Source organism: Aulonocara sp. 'chitande type north' Nkhata Bay, linkage group LG2 (assembly GCF_057382095.1).
Source record: "Aulonocara sp. 'chitande type north' Nkhata Bay isolate Kocher_YH1m ecotype deep benthic linkage group LG2, A_spYH_male_GT1.1, whole genome shotgun sequence".
In the NCBI taxonomy this organism is placed as follows: domain Eukaryota; kingdom Metazoa; phylum Chordata; class Actinopteri; order Cichliformes; family Cichlidae; genus Aulonocara; species Aulonocara sp. 'chitande type north' Nkhata Bay.
Window position 1 is genome coordinate 31,487,012 of NC_141345.1, and position 21,831 is coordinate 31,508,842.

The 21,831-nt window shown below is 38.8% G+C and overlaps 1 long non-coding RNA gene across 1 annotated transcript in view; it reads left to right on the forward strand.

Moving 5' to 3' along the window:
- The window catches only part of LOC147338194 (uncharacterized), a 22,105-nt gene extending 1,620 nt beyond the window's left edge, over nucleotides 1–20,485 (forward strand). The window contains exons 3-5 of the long non-coding RNA XR_015124423.1: nucleotides 9,511–9,557; nucleotides 9,719–9,823; nucleotides 18,852–20,485. This is a non-coding gene — a long non-coding RNA (uncharacterized LOC147338194). The remainder of the gene's footprint in view (nucleotides 1–9,510; nucleotides 9,558–9,718; nucleotides 9,824–18,851) is intronic.
- Nucleotides 20,486–21,831: the final 1,346 nt, after the last annotated feature.

Below are 21,831 nucleotides of genomic sequence, written 5' to 3' on the forward strand. Positions count from 1 at the left end.
GGAAATAAGAAAAGTGTTGTCCTGACCTAGTGCCCTGAAGTTCATATCTGAAATAACTATTTCCTATCTACATTTGATTTGAGCCTTTTCTGTGCTATTATATTTTGTTTGAGTCATTCCTATTAGTACTAAAGAATTAAATCGCTACCTCAGGTATGACAAAATTACAGTATATTTATAAATAAGTCGCAATTCGTACAGACGAAAGTATGTACACAGTGTCATTTCCCTTTTTGTTCAGCAGAGTACACTAATACAAGTAGAACAGAGTTTGCTTTCTTTTTCCTTGTAGGGTCAAGGTGATATATATATCCTGAGAATAACATGCTGTGGTTCTGTTAGGGACTACAGCTTATAGCTAAAGGGAAACTGAACTGCTTATCTTAAACAGATGTAGTTTGACATTTATGCTTGCTTGCTTCATTGATTGATATGTATTTCATGTAGGTTCGTATCAATCCACAACTAGCTTCCAGTAAGAACAGCTTACCTGGAAACAGGGCAGGTACATACATTGCTCCATAGTAAGGTGACAAAACCTGCCTGCCAATGTTTCAGTAAACACTGAGCTGCTTCTTCTAATTATAACATCTATAGCATGTATCAGGGCTGCTGCATATCCATTTGCATATCTTTCTTTGCCCACTTGGTGATCACACCTCAGTGGCAAAGTATAGTAAGTGCAGTGGGTGTAGATGCCTATGGTTGACATTCCTTGTTTGCAGGTAACAGAAATGAAACTTTTGGTATGATAAGGGTCAGTATTAAAGGCTTCTGATGTCAGTATTTTCACTTTTCCCTTTGATGTATAAAGTACCCTCAACGGGGACATTGATTAGCAATTCCGAGAGCATAAAAGTAAAATGGAACAAGCAGCCTACAGGCAACAAGCAGTGAAGGTCACCACAGGAACAAATATGGTTTGCCACCCCCGCAGACTGTAGGGACAATCTTAAAATTACTTCTCTAATCAGTCACACTTGAAAAGAGAAAGGGTGCAGTCTGAAATGAGTTTGCTTGCTCCATCCCCCTGTTCCCATAAGCAACTAAGATAAAGGAAAAAGATGAGTCACTCAGGCCTTAACCACAGGTTTTCCTATTAATGAAGCTGGGAGAGCGGTTGTTTTTGCTTTGTTTTTCTCATTTTGGAGACAGATTTCTTCCGATTTACACACATGTTGAAAAGTGCGTATTTAGAAGACAATCACTTTATAGCATCTGCCGTTTCCTAATTCAGTTTAAATACTAAACCTATTTCTAGATTTGTAACAAAGCAACGGGAAGATATTTAAATAAGTAGGTTGAATGGGTCAGGAAATAGTAACAGCATAAGCTTTTCATGTTTCCCCTGCACTATCCTTGTGCAGTAGAGAAACATGTAAATGATAGAAACAAAAATAGTGGGAGAAAAGGTTAAAAAGTAAATGTATCTATTGCGGGACTGTTTGTTGAGTGCGGAAAAATCACTACAGCTTCGATCGGAAATGAAACCATCAACAGTGGAAATATTTGGTGTTATTAATAACTTCATGCACGTCTGCACCCTCTTACCAGTTTGGAAAAGCTAAACCCCAACAGAAAGCCAATAAAGGTGGTGGAATTTCCCCCGCTATGTGAGATTTTCAGGACACCACTACTGCTATCAAGTCTTTATCTTTTTTACATTCAACTTTTGCAAAAGACATAAAAAATAAATAAACACCAGATTACAGTAGGGCATTGCGCAAGAAGTCATGACAAACATGATCTGATGTAATTTGTAGGTAGACCACAAACACTTGCACATGCAGGGGGAATATGCAAATCAATCTTCCATCATTGGTCTTATTTTTGCTTCCACCCACATGCAGCGATGATCAGTATCACCAGTAGTTCTTCTAAACTGACCTTTAACACTGTTTGACTGTCTTAGGTCACTATATATATATATATATATATATATATATATATATATATATATATATATATATATATATAAACTAAACACACACACACACACACATACACACACACACACACACATATATATATATATATATATATATATATATATATATATATATATAAACTAAACACACACACACACACATACACACATATATATATATATATACATATACATATATATACACACATACACATACATATATATATATATATATATATGTGTATGTGTGTATATATATGTATATGTATATATATATATATATATATATATATATATATATGTTTTCGTCTCTTGCCCACCGATGCCTTCTTGTTCCAGTAGCCCACTTTTTTCGTGGAGAAGACGGCCGTAGTGATCGATGTAGTGGTTCCGAATGACAGCAATATCAGGAAGAAGGAACACGAGAAGCTGGAGAAATACCAAGGGCTCAGAGAAGAGCTCGAGAGGATGTGGAGGGTGAAGGTAACGGTGGTCCCCGTGGTAATCGGAGCACTAGGTGCGGTGACTCCCAAGCTAGGCGAGCGGCTCCTGCAGATCCCGGGAATAACATCGGAGATCTCTGTCCAGAAGAGCGCAGTCCTGGGAACAGCTAAGATACTGCGCAGGACCCTCAAGCTCCCAGGCCTCTGGTAGAGGACCCGAGCTTGAAGGATAAACCGCCCGCAGGGCGTGCTGGGTGTTTTTATATATGTATGTATGTATATATATATATATATATATATATATATATATATATATATATATATATATATATATATATATATATATATATATATATATGCTATGTAGTACAATGTGTCAAATACAGATCTCTGTGTTTAGATTCTGAAAGCAGCCTATCTGCATAGTTCATAGTAAAAACTAGCATTTAACAGTAGAGGGCAGTGTAAGAACGGAGATAAAAACAAAGCATATGTGGCAAGCTGAAGGTTACACAGAAATCATGCTTTCTTGTCCAAAAAGACTTTGTAGTTTAATTTTAGATAAGATAATCATCAATCATTTATCATCCGCTGGGTTTTGGAAAAAAATATCTAGTTATTAGTTAGACAGTAGCAGATGATTCAGGTTTAAACTAGCTCGAGGAGATGATACAAGTTTCTGTTCATTATTGCTTCATTGCAGATAATTAAAGGCAAACTCTGGTAAAATGCGGGAAAAAAACCCATACATTTAGTTAGGGTAGGAGAAAATCAATTGTATTGTGCCCCCCCAAAAATTGAGAAAATATAGTACAGTATGCTTTTTTTAACTTTCAAAAGTGTGTCCGTTATCTATAAGATGTAAATAAATCAATTTAAACATTTATTGCCATTTTCAATGTTAGTTTCGATAACATTATTATATAGACTTGGAAGGTCATACTTTATAAAGAGAAATTGGTAAAAATTTCCAGCACTCAGGTCTTAAATATATGACATAAACACAGGTTCATATCTTTATGTGTATGACATACACATAATGGGTCACAGAGAGCTAAACTAACTGCTTTACTAGACAGAGTGTCCTCAGACCATCAGAAACCAGAGCCTAGTGCCCCATGGCTAACGCATGTTTGCTCTGACAGCACCCTACCATTGATAAATAACAGCAGCTCTTCTTTAGCCTGCTGGTGTAGTCGCATTCAGCTGGAGCTCTCCAATGCGTCTCCACAGCCAAGATTGAATCTTCCCCATTCATTAGACTAAGTGGATGAGGCTCTCTAATAGGGGCTCCCTTCCCCTCAATAATTGCCGTTGATTGGCGTAAATTAGACCCTAGTTGCCAGACGAGTGATTCTCGACGACGATAATCCGATTCCCAACTCAAACTAATAGGATTTTAACTCTGGCTTTGGCCTAATGTCCGTCTGCAAACCCTGGCTATGGCCCTATGCCCCATCTAGTCGACGTCCTCTGGATCATATCTGGACCAGGCCAAGCTGAGCTGTAGTGGTGTATGGATTCTGCGGGTTGGGTTGGGGGTCGGGTCATTCGTGTTCGCTGCGCCATGCTCTCAGTTACTCATTCCCTGCATGACATTCTTGGCATCAATTGGTCATTCATGTGTGTCACTTACATCATCTAGGGAACATGCGTGTGAATGAGAGTGGAGTCTGCTGAAGAAGAAGGCGGATGTTGAGTGTCTTGAGCTGGTTATACCTCTAGTGCAGGCCTGGATTCTGTATGACGAAACCAGTGAACTCTAATTTTTGCGAGACAGCATGAATAGAATTCACAGCATAGACTTCACTGCCAGGCGCCTATGTTTTATTTAAAATGCAGTGATCTGCCAATGCTGGATATGTGGTAGATATAGATGACTGGTACTATTTGGCTCCACACTGGTTCATCACAATAAAAAAAGCTACTCTACAATAAATTACCAACAATAAAATGTTACAACATCTTCAGGAAACACAGTAAATTAAATATTTATGTTCAAAACCACTTACATGATTCATACAAGTCAGAAGAATAGGCTACAGTATGCGAAGACATTTTCTGAATTGCGAGTTACCAGTGCTGATACCACTTTACTGAACAAAGAGATATTCACCATTTAAGAACTGTGAATAGAAACTAATGTGCTCCTTTCCATCTTCAATGCTTTCAGTGCTCTGTTATGGAATTAAAAAGATGTAGAAACACCACCCAATCTTTATATCTAGCTTCAATTACCAGTCTGGCACCTTTTTATGCGCCTTGTGTACAGCATGAAGTCTATAAGTGGAACACACTGAATTTTCTTTTGTCATTCAGTTGATAAGGGGACGGTGCTACTACTAAGGCCTGAGGTCTAATGAATCTCCACTCCATTACCGCTGAATCGGACAGATTGCTCTCCCGGAGAAATGAATTGAGTTTTTTGTATTTGTGAGATCATTCTCCCTCCATTAACTGCTCTTTATCCCGTCTCTTCATCACAGGCAAATCAGGTTAGGCAGCCATGATTAGCTGGGGTGGCCTCCCTTTTTAAAAGGTAATTGGGTTTGGCGGCTCAGCTGATAGTGCCATTAGGACCAATAAAGGCTGGGCTTGGCTCATCGAGTGAAACAGATTCTTCAGCAGCAGATGGCAGACGGAGGGAGAGGGCTCTGATGCATTGAGCCCGAAAACAAAGTTTGTGTAACCAAAGGAGTTTGGGGGCATCCTCCCTGTGCATATACCCCCACCACTCCCCCACCCTCCGCTCCCCCAGCCAGTTTAATATTTTTTGTCTTTTTTTGTAGTGTCAATAAGATATCTTGAAAGTGGGCAAGTAATAGTTTTTAATGTGCTTAACACTGATTACAAAATGATATGGCCATTAGACTGTGATTTTCTAAAATTGAGATAATTAATCACTCGTGCAGAAATGTTTTAATGGACGACTCAGGGCTATGATGCCACCAAGGACTGAAGAATGCTTCTGGGAAATCAGCTTCCCTCGCAACAGCGTTGCTTAATACCTTGTTGTTGTTAAAGTCTGTAGACCGTGGATTTTCAGTTCTATTCCACCTTTTATTCTCAGAGTTTGCACCTGAACTTGTTGATATGTGATAATATTAATCAGCAGCTGGAGAATGAAGACACACAATGCAACGAACAATCGATCTCCTTCAGCTGTATCACCTCCTGTCATCTGGACTAAAGGAAAGGTGAACTTGCCAATTCCGAGAAGTCCCGCAAAGCCCCAGATAACCTTACTGCATCTGGGGCTTTGTCCTATAGGAAAAGGTGCATTAGTGGTGACAGGAAAGCCGATGGGGACTGGTGCTGATGGGAGATTTAGACGGCTGGAGGTGGGCTTGTGTATTATGTGGCAGTCATTGCTGTGACTGTCTCCCCCTTATCTCTTCCACAGAGGAGGTCCGATCCCCACAGCTCCTCTTATCTGTGAGTGAGGGTTTTGTTTTTTTCCCCCTTTCCTTCCCGTAATTTCCCCAAGTTAGTGAACTGTTGCGCTGGTAATATGAAAGGTGACTCTTTAACCTTTTTTTTTTTTCATGTCAACCAATTGGAAAGTTCATGTAAAGAAAGACTAGGAGCAGGAGTAGTATCGTCTTAAAATTATTTGTGGGAATTGACTTCAAGACGTACTGCATTCATAATGTGATAAACCAAATTTTGTATTTTTTTTTTTAACGCCAAATCAAATAAACCCGGTCAGTGATGAGACATTGCTTATTTTACTTTGTTAATATGTTTTCAGAACCCTTTGTCAGTAAAACATTTTGACTGTACAGAGAAAAGAAAACTGTAGATAGGAAGTGGAAATGCTGTGATGCATTTTGCTTCTGTAAAGCCTGCATACACACAGTGATGTCTTGCTGAAGTATAACCAGAGGGCTGTGGTACATTTTCACCTGTTTGACAGAAAGCTCTTTTGACTACAGAGAAGAGTAAAATGAGCAAATATATTGGAAATGGAACGACCCATTTGTTTTCTGTAAATCTGCTTCTGTGCCTGCATACACTTAGTGATGTATTGCTGAAGTACAACCAGAGGGTTGTGGTACATTTTCACCTGAGAGCTGCACATTTCCAGGCCTCCTAAATAAAACATTGTGTCACCAGGCGCCGGTAAGTGTCCCTCAAAGAGCAGAGGGAGGAAGGGCAGGGTAAAAAGCGTCCAGGTTAAGTTGTTTGAAAGGCCCCGGGTATTAAGAGGCATTTTACACTTAAGAAGTTGGTTTCGCTGGGTTTTCTGTTTCCCCTCTTATTGATTGATGCTCAACTATCAATGCATAATAGAAAAGCACTCAGAGCAAATGCAGGGTTATGGCCTTGGGAAGGAGTCGGCAGACGAGACTGCAGCACCCCCCCCACTCCAATGCCATTATTGGCCCATAAAGGATCCCTCGGGAAGGCCACGGTGTTCAGATCAGCACACACCAAATACCCAATTAAAAAAGGCTTTAAATTCCCTCCTCTTTCCTGGGCAAAAATCAATCTGAATTCAATCTATTCGGCTAGGATTCCGACAGAGCAGGTAATTGCCCATAATCGGTCAGCTAGGTGACAACAGCTTAAAGGAGAGACACTAATACAATCAGGTATTTGCTTTCAACGCCCATCCTGGGCCCAGCCTTTGCCTGTCGAAAAACAGGTAGAGTGCAGTCTATGTAGCCGTCAGACAAAGGCGTATATAAAATTACACAAGTCTTCTATTGTCGGGTGCTCGACAGCTGATAAAGAGATCCTGTAAAGTACTAGAGGAATGATACTTACTAAATGACCCATCATAAAGCTGCAACAAATGTATTCAGCCATCATCTTCAAAAATAGCTTGTCAAGGAACTTGAATGAAGCAGTGCTCATATTCTTCTATAAAAGGTTCGCGTTGTCAACATATATTATTAGCATAATTTTACACACAATACTCGCAATCATGTCAGGGTAACTTCAGTGAAATCCTACACTCCTTGTAAAGACCTGGCTTACTTAATGGTAGCATTAGATCAGTAGGATACTTAATGGTAGTATATTACTGTACACAACCCCACCCCACTGGCTGGATGTTTTTCCATCGCCTAATGCATACGCTCTTGTGCTGCTCTAATGTTTTTTTTTTTTTTGCTCTAAAGCTGCTCTCTGGAAAAAAGATTTGCCATCTTTTAGTTGGCCAACACCTTCTGTATGTTAATTAATTACACATAAGACAACTCAAAGTTGCTCCTGAGCAGAAGTGAGAAACATTTTAATGTTTTTTTTAATCATGTTGCCATTTAACACATTATCAAGGCCAAGTATCAGCATTAGAAAGCGCTGCTGTGAGAATTGGGACAAAATAGTGAGCTGAAAACTGGTATTTGTTTTTTTTAAAGAAAGATATGTCTGGCCTGCTGGCTTTAACTCTAGTTTGCTCGACTGGTAATATGATGTCCAGGGGTCAGCGGGGGTCAACGGGTCAGCAGCAGAAGGCTACAATTAATGGATCTCTCAATAAAACGGGAGCTAATATTACCAACCCTCTCTCCCACAGCCTGATTCAGCAAAGTGAAGAGGGAATTCCTCGTAGCAGAGAGCGCAGGGCAAACAGCTTGGCTCTTGAAATTACTTTCTGTAATGGGTCCAGTCTTTGAAAGTGGAAGCGCACTTTTAATTGACCAATCAAAAGGAAACAAAGCAGCCAATCTTCAGACATGAAGCAGAAAGCCAATCGAATTTGTTTCATTTCCTGCTAGATCCATCGCAGTTTAAGACTGTTAGGCAGTACATCAGTGCAGTTGATTATGAATATATCAAATAGCCAGCTGCATTGAGAGCTTTTGACTTTCTGCATTAATAGGCACGCTGAAAAATCAATTTCTTCTCCTAAAGTATGGTATTATCCCACTGTTAAGGAATGAAAAATAGGGAACTGAATTATTAAAACCTAATTTAGTGATGCCTCTGGTCTTGTGTTTCATTTTGATTTGGAAATGCAGTTTCCAGCTTCTCCAAAATAAGATCACACTTAATCATAATAGTGACATTTTTACTGTTAAGGTATGAAAAACGCTGCATGGTTATTTGTTAGTTTTATAAATGCACAGATAATGTGTGACAAACCTCTTTTAAAGTAAGGCGCAATGTTTGTTAGACGAGTAAAAAGTAAAAAGAACAAAAAAGAAACATAGAATATAGTATGCAAAAAAAAAACAAGTAAGTATCTGTCTTCATGATCCTATACAGCTGTTCTCAGTGCCTTAAATATGAGTGACTCTGAATGGCATCGCTGAATGTGCTCAGCATGATTCGTCCATTAGGTGGCGTGTGATGCTCTCAGTTGCCATCCACACTGACATCCTGTTTCAGACAGAGAGTGCAAAGATCCCACTCAACATGAATGGCACGTACCTTATATTATGTCACAAAAAAATTGCATTTTGTGAATGGGACATTTCAGATAGCCTCTGACTGACATTTAATTATTTCACCAAAGTAAAATAATAAAAAAAAAACCCAACCCTATCCATTTACATTTTTACTATAAAGTTGCTCAAGTATTATCAGCAGGTATTAGAAACAAAAGTTTTCATTAATATTAAAGCATTATTTCAATGTTGCAGGAGACTGTGGTTACACTGTTAAATATAGTAGTTCAGAAACTTCTTGAAGAGCCTAATAACATTTCTGTGTTAAATTTGTCATATTAGTCCATTTCAAATGGCCAATGCAGTGGCGAAACATTTCTTGGGCAACATTACTCACAATCTCAGCATGCACAACGTGTCAAAAAAAAAAATGCTACGATTAAAAATAAATTAGTAAAATAAACAAAAAAACAAACTAAAATTATCCTTCAAATTACATAAGCAAAAGCATTTCTCTTTAAGACATTATTCCTTTACACAGTGCAGTGAAAAGGAATTTTTCCAAGTGAAATACATGTAAAAGATGTAAGACTGGAAGAATGTAATACAAGAGCTTAGCTACCTTCGATCTCTATAAAGGAATTTGCAAAATGAGGAATTGCATGTATTGTTTGTTAGTATTGAAGGCAAATCCCTGAGGTAGAGAATGTTGCCATCAGGTACCAGTTCAATGCAGAGCCTAGCTGTGAAACCCAATGTTGCTTCATATGGTAATTGGAGGTTTTAATGCATTTCTCCGCAGTCGAATCCAAATCTGATTCAACTCACGACAGGAGTAGAACTTTTAAGGTTTGTTGCATGTTTAATACATTAGTAGTAAACATAATAGCTGTAAGCAAACAACAACATCATGCACATTTCCACACTGTATCAGAGCAACTTTGAAGCTCACAATGTGTTGCTTTCACACACTCAGGCGCTGCGAGCTCAGCTTGTATTTGATTTCACAGAGAGGTGGTAAACATGCCGGCCTTTTCCACATCTCTGTTGTTCTGACACGCTCAGCTGAGACAGAGGAGCTCTAAAGTGTCAGCTTGAGGATGTGGGCACTGCAGGTCAGCTTTCACACACACAAACTTACACTTCTCACATTTCAGCCCACAGTATGGGTGGATGTGACGCCAAGTGTCCCATTGCCTGCTGCCAAAAGACAGGATGACATACTGTATGGGAATGGTTTCTCAAAAAAGTGATACTTTTAGGAAATGTACTGTGATTGTACTGTACTATATGTATTATGTCTAAATGATTAGTGTAATTAGGTTCTAGAAAAAGCATGGCTGCAATACAATTTCCCATCCCATAAAAAAAATTTTTTTCACCACACCTATGTTCTCGAAGCACATTTCTGCCTAGAAACCCTATTTTGAATCCAGCATACCTTCCAAAATATGTGATTTAAGTATGAAAAGAGAAATTGATAGGACAATAACCGTACACTCTCTTAGGGCTTATCATTCAAAAACATGTTTTCTTTGTCTGGTGAAATAATATATGGCTATTAGAACTGATGAATCCCAGGAGATGGCTTTTATTAACTCCATGTCATGTTGAAAGGTGTGATGGCACCAGCATTTTCCGAGCGGGACGCTGCAGCTGCTGAGGCACCGGGGTTTTTCATGTCCTCACCCTGGGAGCTAAACTAGGCCCTGAGGATGTGAACGGGACAGAGTTCCCATTTCCCCCACCCTCCCTGTCGCTGCCTTTCTTCTATACAGCCCTGTCAAGCCTGAAGGCCACCCTGTTGTCACAAAGTAAATCAATGCTCCCGCCCTGCAGTCTGATGCCTCCTCACCGCTTGCCCATCAAGAGAAGTTGTCCACACATTGATATTCCCCCTCCTCGTCTTCTCCCGGTCTTTATTATTTTAATTAATCAGGATTGCTGCACCTGTCTGTCAATGCTGCGGGTCGCCATATCATGCAAAAAGGAAAAGTAATTAAAGTGGCTGGCAAGGCATGCTGGGGGTTTGGTTTGGGGCAGAGATGGTGGTGCAACATTGACAAGATGAATCGGATACAGATGCCAGAGCTTTCATTAAATCTGCTCTCCTCCTTTCTCTCTCTCAACACCTGAAGCCCTCTTTGTACTCGCTAGGCAGTGGCCAGGTAGGGAAAGAGTTAATAAAGCAGCGGCTGTGTTGTTTCTAATTGTGTGGATGAATAAATGATTGCTTGAGGACAACGTGAATACTCATGTGAAAGAGGCCCCGATAATTGTATCCACACAAATATCTGATATCTTTCAGATATGTAATACCTACCAGAAGCACAGGCTTTTGACACTTCAGAACTGTATGTTACATACCGTTGTCAGTGTCATATTTTCATGTTAAATCTGCTTTGATTTAACATGAAGAATTATATTACCTGTGCTGCAAGGAAACCTTATTTCACAAAGAAATGAAAGGAAGTAAAGGGCATTTAGACAAGTCGCAATGGTGATCAAACTCCTGATTCAAATTTCACCGCATGTGACTCCTTTAATTTGTGGATTCTGTGTGCATTACAGCAAAATCCTACCAGTTATGAAACACTACAGCCCGAGAACATTTAGCCTCTGGGTACACTTAAATGATTGTGGGCAACTTGGAATAAAAATACATATTTTTTCCCAAGATACAGGTTACTTTTGTCAGGAGCTTGGCTACAGATGAGAATAAAAAAAGCCATCCAACCCGCAATCAATATCCTGGTAGATTTTTGCCAGCACATTGGCCATTTTTCAACAGAATTTCTACTGACTTTTTGCAGTCATTTCCATCAACTCCAATATATCTATAATCTATATTGTTAGTATCATTTATGGGCACTTCTGTTATACATGAAGAATGTGAAGCATAATTAAAAAACCAAAAGCCAAAAAACCCAACTGTATAAAGACCTGTAAAAAAATTGATACAGTAAATTCATATTAACTTATATTTTTTATTATTACTACTATTTCATTAGTAGTAGTATTGATATTAGTCATTTTTGTTAGTAGTTAGTGTGGAGGGCAAATTTTAGTTACAGTAAATAACATTTTAGGAAATGGCAAATGTTTTCAATGTTACACTACAAAATTTAAAGAAAAGGATGTAGTGATCTGAAAAATAGCTTTTATGACACTTGCGAGAACCACTTGCTGTAACAAATCTGTGAATATCACATCAGAGAGTTACAGATGTGATGAACTGTAGCTGTTATTGTAGCAGCTAGAACTAAAGGTATTAAAAAAATGTGTAAATTGTGGTTTAAAGACTGAGTCCAGCATGAAGAGAAGGCTGTTTTGAGGACCTTGTGTCAGATCATTGACTGGTGCCTTAATAACTGCCCTATTAATGTCATTCTTACTGCCTTCATCAATCTGAAGCCTCATAAGGCCTTTGCCTCCCTTCTTGCTTCACAGCTCCTTGTTCTCCTTTTGAAATCATTGTCTATGACTTGATTGCGCTCATGCATCGGTCACCTGGTGCAATCACATCTTAAGTCATATCTGTGTTAGCTTTATGGCTCCGTGTTTCAATAACCTCCTGCTTGTAAGCACCTTCAGCATGACACAGAGGAAAAGAAACGCCTTTGTCGTGCGTATTAACACCGCCTTGTGGGGGCAACTTAGTGTCAATAAAGCCTGCTGCTGGCAAGGCGACGGCGGGCAGGAATGGACAATCAGAGTGTCTGCAGGAGATCTGCAGGGATACATAACACGGCGGGGGCTCAGGGAGGCACCGAATCTAAGTGGGGACTTGGGGTCTTCCACAGCATTCCGGATAATGATCTGCATTATGAAGCATCAGAGCACTTTACGAGAGTCCCTGAGAGGGTAGTGGTGGGCGCTGTTCTTGAGCTCAGTCAAAACGAGACGTGACGCCACATAACCTGCAGAAGGAGGACCCAGCTGAAACGTTCCATTTGGAACCGTAAGCCAAAGCCTACCGCAGCCTCCCCTCCACTTCCCTCCCTTTGCTCACCCCTAGTTAGTGTCATCTTCACTGAAACAGGAGCAAAGTGCATTAAAAGGGGAGATGGGAATAGACCAGGGGGAGGGTTTCGGGGGAAATGTGATTATCATCAGAAAAATGCAATGAGACCAAGAGTGTTTAATGCACAAATGCACAAAAAGTGATATTTTATTACAGCTTGAAGGCTTTCAAAAATTACTGGAAAAGGCAGGAAAATGTGTCTGAGATGGAAACTCTGAAATGCCTGTTTAACAGGACGTAATCGGTTTAACCCTGGAGTGTCCTGTCCTTTTCACGTGAAGATATGTTTCTCTGACCCCTGATTTGATTAAGTAAAACTTCATTTTGGGGGGAAAAACCACTTTGTTGCTATTATGGGTGCATTTTCAAGATGGATGAGCACAAAAAAAGTCGACTGCAGAAGACATCATTTTTTGATGTCCCTCTCAGCTGGTTTACTTGACTGACGCTCTATATGTGTGTGTGTGTGTGTGTGTGCATGTCTCGCACACAGGAGGGAGTCTCAGTTTCCCATTATACATAAAACTGCAATATGAGATAAAAGTGTTTAGGATGACCACGAGTTACATTGACCTAAACTGTAGAACATTTCCTGATTTCATTTTACTCTCACCCACTTCAGAAATTATGGATAAAATAACACCTCTTATGCCCTTCTTTCCAAATGCCATTAATAACTAAAATCTTTATTCAGCTTTTATGCCTTTGTTTTATTGCAATTTATTATATTATGTTCTTAAGAACCAAAACACACCCCGATTGACGAAAATTAATGAGTTCTGTGATATATGGTGCCAATATCTCTGAAATATGCTGGTACTAAAACTATTGTTTTTTATGTCTTATTACTTTTTATAAGCTTAAATGACAAACACAAATAGAGAAATACTTTTCATATATTAGTTTACATGCATTTTAAAAGAATATATAGTTCTTAATAAAAACAAATTTAATTTCTTACATTTGATTTTTTTCCCAGCATTAAATTAACTTTAAAAAGCACAAGAGTCTTTGTTGTTTTGTATTGCTCTCTTTAAGTACATTATGGAAGTACAGAAATTGCACATCTTCCCAGCTTTATGTAAGCCATATACATTTATTAGACAAGAGAAGAAAAAAGATTAAAAAAAAACAATTTAGAAATTATGGAACAGTTTAAAATAAGGGATCACTTAAAATCCCAGCAACTGAGAATGCTTGTACACAAACCTAAAAACATGCCAGTTTTCTTTGAGTAGAATTTTGGTGATATGTGATTTTTCAGTTAGGCAGCAGGATCAATCATGGATCATTAAAAAGTTAATATAAAAGTATCAGCTCTTTCGTATATACTTCATTGATTTTATTTACAGAATAATGAAAAAATGATTGTTTGGCGCCTGCTTTTCATACTTAAAGTGACAGTAATACATGTGTATTAAGTACCTAAAAGCCTATAACAAAATCGTGGGTCAGCTTCAAGCGTTAAAGAAAAACAAAAATCTGTGCGTGACAATCATGTTCATAATATAGACCAATGACATCCCAATGACATTTGGTCCAATAAAGTCCAAATGAGTGCTACTGAAAACCAATATTATCTTATCAAATATTTTGCTTTTTCCCAATCAAACCAGTCCATGCAGTGTTTTTGATTCAGTGCACAGTTTTATTGATTCGAGATTCAGATTATAAACTGAATCCTACAAAATTAAAAATCCCTCTGACAAAGTTAATTGTATAGTTAATGGTGTTTGTTCTGAGGCCTTCCCATACAAACAACAATATGTCAGAATATGTAATCAAATTGTAATTTGAAAAGCTCCTTGAACCCCATTGAACATCACTTTCACTCCAAAATGGATCCATCTCATTTCTCTCTGAAATGCTTCACACTCTGATCCATCTGACAAATCTCCATCTCCCCTTTCCCTTTTGTAGCCCTAATAGGTAACATTATCCCATATTAATGGTGCCAGCAGCTATATGCTGCTACTAGCCAAGCAAACGGATGACTACAGATCAGCGGGGTGAGGCGAGCAGATCATTAACCATAATTACCTCCAGCTAATCCACTTCCAAGCGGTACAAAATAAACAGCCAGGCCCATTAGAGGAGATGACTGTCAGCCTGCAAGTGGCCTGTGGCTCCTTTGGCAATGATCTGAACACACTGGGGGATAAGAGAAGGGGGGGGGGGGGGGGGGCGCTGCATGAGTGATGGTGAGTCCAACAACCCCTCTTTCACCTGACTGGGAGGGAGGGGGGGTGGGGGGTTGCAACATGGAAGGTGGCGGTAGTATGGTGTTGCTGGTTACATGCTGGCAGCGCTGGTGCATTTGTTTTGTTTCACCCCACCACCTCCCTTACCCACCTCCCTTTCATGTACCCAGATGGTGTTCATTTTGACCTGCTCTGTGTTTGCCCCCCTCGTTTCCACGTCCCATTCATTTGGTGCCTGCAGGCGTTTTCCCACTCTCTTTCTCTTCAGTCTCTCCCTCTCTCAAACACACACACACACACACACACACACACACACACACACACACACACACACACACACACACACACACTCGGTGTTCAACCATATAATTGTGTCATGGCACATAATTATGATTGTATCAGCTCTTTCACTTTTGTGTGCGGATGATTCATTAGCATAGCCATTATTATCTTCTCTGAGCATCAAAAGCACACTTTGTATTGTTTGTGTTAAAAATAAAATAAGATATTCAACAGTTGCTCCAGCCTTCATATTCAAAATTCTAATTATGCCTTTTGTTTTATGTAATTAAAGCCTTAACCAGTCAGGTTAATTAAAGGCAAGTTGGAGGTAAAAGACTAAATGAAATCCAAAAAAGAAAAAAATGATAGCATATTATCTACAACAGATTAAAAAAAATAAGTGCCAGCAGTTTTCTTTTTAAATTTCCTCTAATGAACTACAAATTTTCATTTTAGTTTTGTAAACAACAGTTTGGTGGATCCTTTTTTGACATTTTGCTTTTATCTGACATTCATTATACAGGCATATGATAACATATCTACTGTTATGACTCAAAGTTTTGCATTTATTGTTTCCGGTATTTCTGGGGAAAACCCGAGCAGGAAATGACACAGTATGATTTTTTTCAAAGTAATGACTTTAGTATTACGCTATGATCTAAACAGAGATGCTCAGGAGCTTCACCAACATCTTCAAAAAAAGAAAAAAAGAACGCTTTTATAGTTTGGATTTTTCTCAAATGACTCAAGTGAATGCAGGCAGGTTCATTGTAAGCAATGGGACAGTTGCACTGGAAGACATCCAGGTCTATTTGTTTTCACTCCTGGCTCTCTTTCAGGTGCTTATTGCGGTTTTCCTTCATGCTCTTGATGTCTGTTCAACTGATGAAATGGGGGCACTCATCCAAAGAGCAGCGTTCAGGCAGATAGATGAGGGTACACGTCTCAGCGTCTCTTTGATGTCTGTGAACCTGCAGCAGCTGTCACTGTTCACCAAGTAACTGCTCGGAAGCTAAAGAATGACACATTAAGCTTCTGTTTGATATGAGCTGATTATATTATTCCTGTTGTGGTTTTGGTTAACATGAGATTATTGCCTTTTAAAGGGATGCAAAGCGTCAAGCTGAAACAAACCTCACCACATCATCATCAGCAGGCGAGTAACTCATAGAAAGAGAAAGCAATGGAAATTTAATTTCCTCGCAATTAGAACCTCTCCCTCATAATGAAATCTGAAAGGGGATTCTTCGGGCGTTGTTCATTATTTTCTTTAAAATCACAGGCTTTTGACACAGGAAATTCAATTCATCAGGCGCTGGGTAGACTTCATTTTGAAACAACGGGAAGTGAGAACAGCCCTGCCAAAGGCTTTTTAATTCAGTGGGAGCTTGCGGCTGACACAGTCGAAAGGAAAAAAACAAAACTGAGATGGAAAAATTCTAAGTGCTAACCAGTGGGCTAAACTAAAATCTTACTGTTCAGAAAAGCATAGCAGGTCGTGGAAATCCTTCTTATCTTTTTTCTTTGTATACTTCATTGTATACTTCCACAAAGAAAGCCTTGACACCATTACTCATTTTATAAATGCATTAAAAAGGCTTTTGTGAATCAAAATGAATCAGCTTTTCATAGTTTCTCTTCACACAGTATGTGTTGCATCCCATACACAAAGGAGTTGTTTTGACATGTTCTGACAATTCTTTCTTGGCATCCATAAGTTTTGTCAACATACCTCAGGATAAACAGAAAATCAGCACTTCATGTTTGTTGGTATACTTTGTACAAGAGATGGTTGAGACAGTGTTTGCCATGAAAGTGAAGATAATTCTAGGAATTATCTTCACTTTCTTCCTTCCACTTTCATCTTTATCTATCTATCTATCTATCTATCTATCTATCTATCTATCTATCTATCTATCTATCTATCTATCTATCTATCTATCTATCTATCTATCTATCTATCTATCTATCTATCTATCTATCTATCTATCTATCTATCTATCTATCTATCTATCTATCCATCTAGATACGCACACAAAAATTAAACAGCAACATGCGTATATAGTTTTTAGTTTGGATTTGTTTGCAAGTATTATAACCTATCCTTGTCTAAATCATGTTCAAAAAAATGATAATAGTCTGTCATGTCTTCCTTCAGGGTACAAAACTCTGTAAGCAGTGTTTACCTAAAATAAACATTGCAGAGATGAAGAGGAAAATATTTATTTTCAGCACTTCTTCAGTCCTGTGAAAAATCCAAGAAGGAAGTCTGGCACCCTGCATATGAAGAAATAGTAAATTAAAAAATAGTAAAACAAAATATTTAATAGATTTGGAGAAATTTATTTTAATGTCAAAAACAAACAAATAAAAAACAAAACAAAAAAACAAAGAAGTTATATAGCTGGAAGCAACAATGAGGCAGCTAAATAGTGCAACAGGTTGCAGGCCCAATAGATTTCTGATAATATTAAAAGTGTGGTAGTAAGTTAGATGGACAAAAAATATTTTCTTCATTTCCTCATTTGTCCTCTAGAGTTAAGTATGATGTTAGTAGATCAAACATTTGCTGAGCTATAGCCTTGCTTTTTGTTTGGTGGTTCTCTGCATCATTTTAATAGGCTCTAATAAAGAAAAATCTCTACACAGCTGGATAGTGTAGTGCAGTACTACCTTTGGAATGATAGTTGCGAGTTTGATTCCCACCTGGTATCCAGTAAGGGTCCTGGCTAGACCCCCCATGCTAAAACCAAGCCCTGGAATGGTGCGGCTATGTTTAAATTGAGCTGATAAGCTTTGTGGCGCTTGCTCTGCAAGTCAGCCAAATGGTGAAGATTCAAAGAAATGTGAGTGAAGTTTCAAACCTTTCAATAAAATCCAATATCGTACTCTCATCATTCAAAATGGCAAGCTGACATGTCATTCCACACTATTAGCCAACGCAAAAGTGTTTAACATTTTTTCTTTATGTTTAGCATAAATATAATTTACCTTACTGAGACATCCTCCTGGGAGACGAATAGACTAATTTTTTGCACTGCATTAGAATCGTTTCCTGAGACCATGTATCAAGATTAGGATTTGCTGTGACAGATGAAAGCCTTTGAATAGCAGAAATCCATAAAACAGCTTTTGTGAAGCTTGGTCTCAAGATCACTTGTGCCAATTTTGGCAAATGTTAAAAAACTGAAACTTGGTGAAAGCAATTAGGGAGCTGTTACCAATCACTGTGCCAAATTTTAAATCTGTTGACCATGTGGTTCTAGGGGGTACAACAGACTGCAACAGCAGAAGAAGAAAGGGAAAGAGGATGATGGTGAAAAGAAACACTATGGGTGACTTGGCTGCTTGGCCTCAGTTATTTGCTAGTATTCTCTGGCCATTGAGTCATTAATATCCGGCTTAAGAAAAGAAAGGCTAGTCTAGCCAAAGTTAGCAATCAATCCCTGCAAATAAATCAACTGACAAGAGTTTAGAAGACCTCCAAATCAGCGATCAGGTTCACTTGACCTAAAACAAAGGAAAGTTACAGGGTTTCAACAACAGGTGCATTTGACTCCAGTTTTCAAAGTGTCTCCTTTTCAGTTTTAACAGCACCTGCTCTTGCTTTTGAAAACTTTTCTTTTTTTTTTCCAGATCAAGTGATCCTGTTTCCAGCAGTTACCCAGAGCAACACTAAAAGCCACCCAACCCAAGAACAACCGGGAAACATTAACTGGCCGCTCCGCTACCCACTAATGGATCGGACCCATTTCATCAGCAATCTGACATTTAATGAATATATATTTTATCTTCCCGTGCCAGTTATCGGAATGTCCTCCCCGTTCCGAGAAATGGTCGTCCTGGGACTCTTTTGAACGGACCTTTTTTCCTTCGACTGGCACCTGTACGCCAATCACACTCACTGCAACTGGCCACAATCTTCCCTTGTTTTTTCCTCTTCTCTCTCTGTCTTCAATATGGTTCATGGATTAATAATTCATGGCCAGTTATTAGGGCCAGTTCAATAGGAGATCTGCTGATGGAGGGTCGGCGCTCTGCGAGCGTGCCCGGAGGGATGCTGCGTGTTGTTGTGTCAGCCCCCATCTGCCAGAATGCAATAAGGCAAACAATGGAGGCCTTGATTTCCACCAGCAGGCCCATAATCTTTAAATGGCTATTAGCTGAAGAGTGCAACCAGTCAATAACCGACAAAATCCTTTTAAAAGCTCTCTCCCTCTTTCTCTCTCTTTCATTCTCTACTTCCCTCTCTCTTTCTGTCTTTCTCCACTCCTTTTAAGCTCCTTATTTCTCCATCTCTCAATCTTTTTATTCTCTTCTGTTTCTGGTCAAATTAGGACACAGTACATAGTATAAAACTCCCATAGTGATGGTTTTTATGTATTGCCAGCAGTGTCAGGTGGAGCCAGTACCAATAGTTATGGCAAAATGAGGATGAGTGAGGTCAAACTCCATTTTTAAAGGTGCTACATACACATTGGAGCATCAGCACCTCAATCCAAAACAAATTGGTTCCACTTCCCCCTTACCCTCATGTTAAATTTAAAAGGTAAGGCAGCCACTATCACCTACCCATTGTAGCACTGTAAAATACTTTGAATTGCATGGATATTTAAGTCATTAGATGCTTAGACTACCATGTGCAGATGTTATGTTGCCTCTGCTCTCTGTTTCACCATGCATGATTGTGTGGGTCTGCTTCATGGAGCAGAGGAGAGATAAACATGATGAAACTGAGAGCAGAGGAGAGCAGCAAAACAACAGCAGCAGCTTCCAGCTGAGCTAAAATCCAGCTATTGTATGTGAATGAAATAAATAACATGAAGTAAACATGTATTGGGAGAACTAGCGCACTGCTCCAGAACATTGAATTGCTTTTAGTTTAACTTTAATATCTTTCTAAACGGCACGATGGCCATTAGTTTTAAAAGAACTGACTCACACATAATAACAGACACATGCAGCCTGATCATCTATTAAACAGAGAGGCTCGGATTACAATACACAGAGAAGTATGACTTCATTTCCTGCTAAGAAAGCACTCTATATTTAGTGTAGCAAATACTTGTTTCCTGCTACAGTAATCATTAAAATCTCCTATGAAGAACTTTTAAATCATCTGAGGAATTATTATACTCTATCAATCTTGCTCTTGGTGTGTGATTTGCTTTGACATGTAATTTTTCCCTTAAGCTGATATCTTTGACCTCTAGCTCTCTTTCAGAACATGAATCCTAATCCCGTCCAACAGAGTTTCACTTGTCAAAAGAATCGCCTTAAATCAAGAGGCAATGTCTTGATATAAGGCAGTTGTCTCCAAGTGACATCGTATGGATGATATACTTCTGCTTTGCCATCAATCACAAGCGATGCAGCTTGAAAGGGATTGAATTACTGTTTACAAGGATGAGATTAAATTGTTTTTAATATACAATGTTATGAAAGCAATAACCTTTTTGATGGCCGCAATCATATCCTAATAAAACTGATATTCATTAGTGTCAGAGAATATTCCCTGCTTCCAATCTCCTCTAATCTCCTCGTTACCTGAATCGCCGCGGCTGGTACACAAACAAATCCTGTTGCTCTTCACTGCTGACAAGGTAAACATCACATGTGCTAGGTGAAAAGACAGATCAATTACGCTTTCGTGAAAAGGGAGACTTCAAGGTTTTGGGGGAAAAAAGTTTATATTTTCTTCTGCTCCAAAGAAAAATGTTCAAAAATATATTTTCAAGACATATATATGGAATTTTAATACTTAATGATTGATGATGGATTTTGCTATTCATTCTGCAGAGGTAGAGAAGGAAAACTCACAAAGGTTATTGAAATAACTTAAACTTGTAACACCAAATGAACAAAGTATTCACTTCAAGTTGCCTTAAAAAAACAAACTAAAAAATGTAATTGTGATACCTTTCTATCAGAACCAGCATTAACTTTTTCAGCAATCTGAGCGACAGAAGGTTGTTTATTGGGTCTGACCACATAGGCCTGCCTTCACACCCCGCATGCATCAATGAGCCTTGGCCAACTGTTGCTGATGCATCAATATTCATTCCTTGGATTACTTTTGTTAGTTACTCCAGTTTTGGAGACCCAACTGTCAAAGTTGCTCAAAATATTTTTCTCGCTTCTAAAACATAAACTTTGAGGACAAAAAATGTCCACTCCCTAATATATCCCATCCACTAACATGCACCACGATAAAGAGATGATCAATATTATTCACTTCACCTGTCAATGTTATGCCTAATCAATATATCTAGATAGGCTGCAATACAGCTTATATTCTTTATAAAGCATGTTTTTTGTATATATTTACTTCATATCATTGTAGCTCTCTATTTTACTATAGCTCTCATTCTTATGGCAGGACCAGGTGTGCCTCCAGAATTGTTTTCATAGGGGTGGGCATATAGGGGCCAAAATATTGGGGTGCTACACCAAAAACAGAAAAGTGGAGGGGTGCAGCAGAACCAAAAGTTATATACGCAGGAATAGCAAATCAATGTTTCAACTCATTCTAGGGTGTCTTTCTCTCTTGTGCTCACATTTATTGAAATTATAACCAACACATAACTGTCTTGCCAGAGGGAGCCAATCAGAGGGC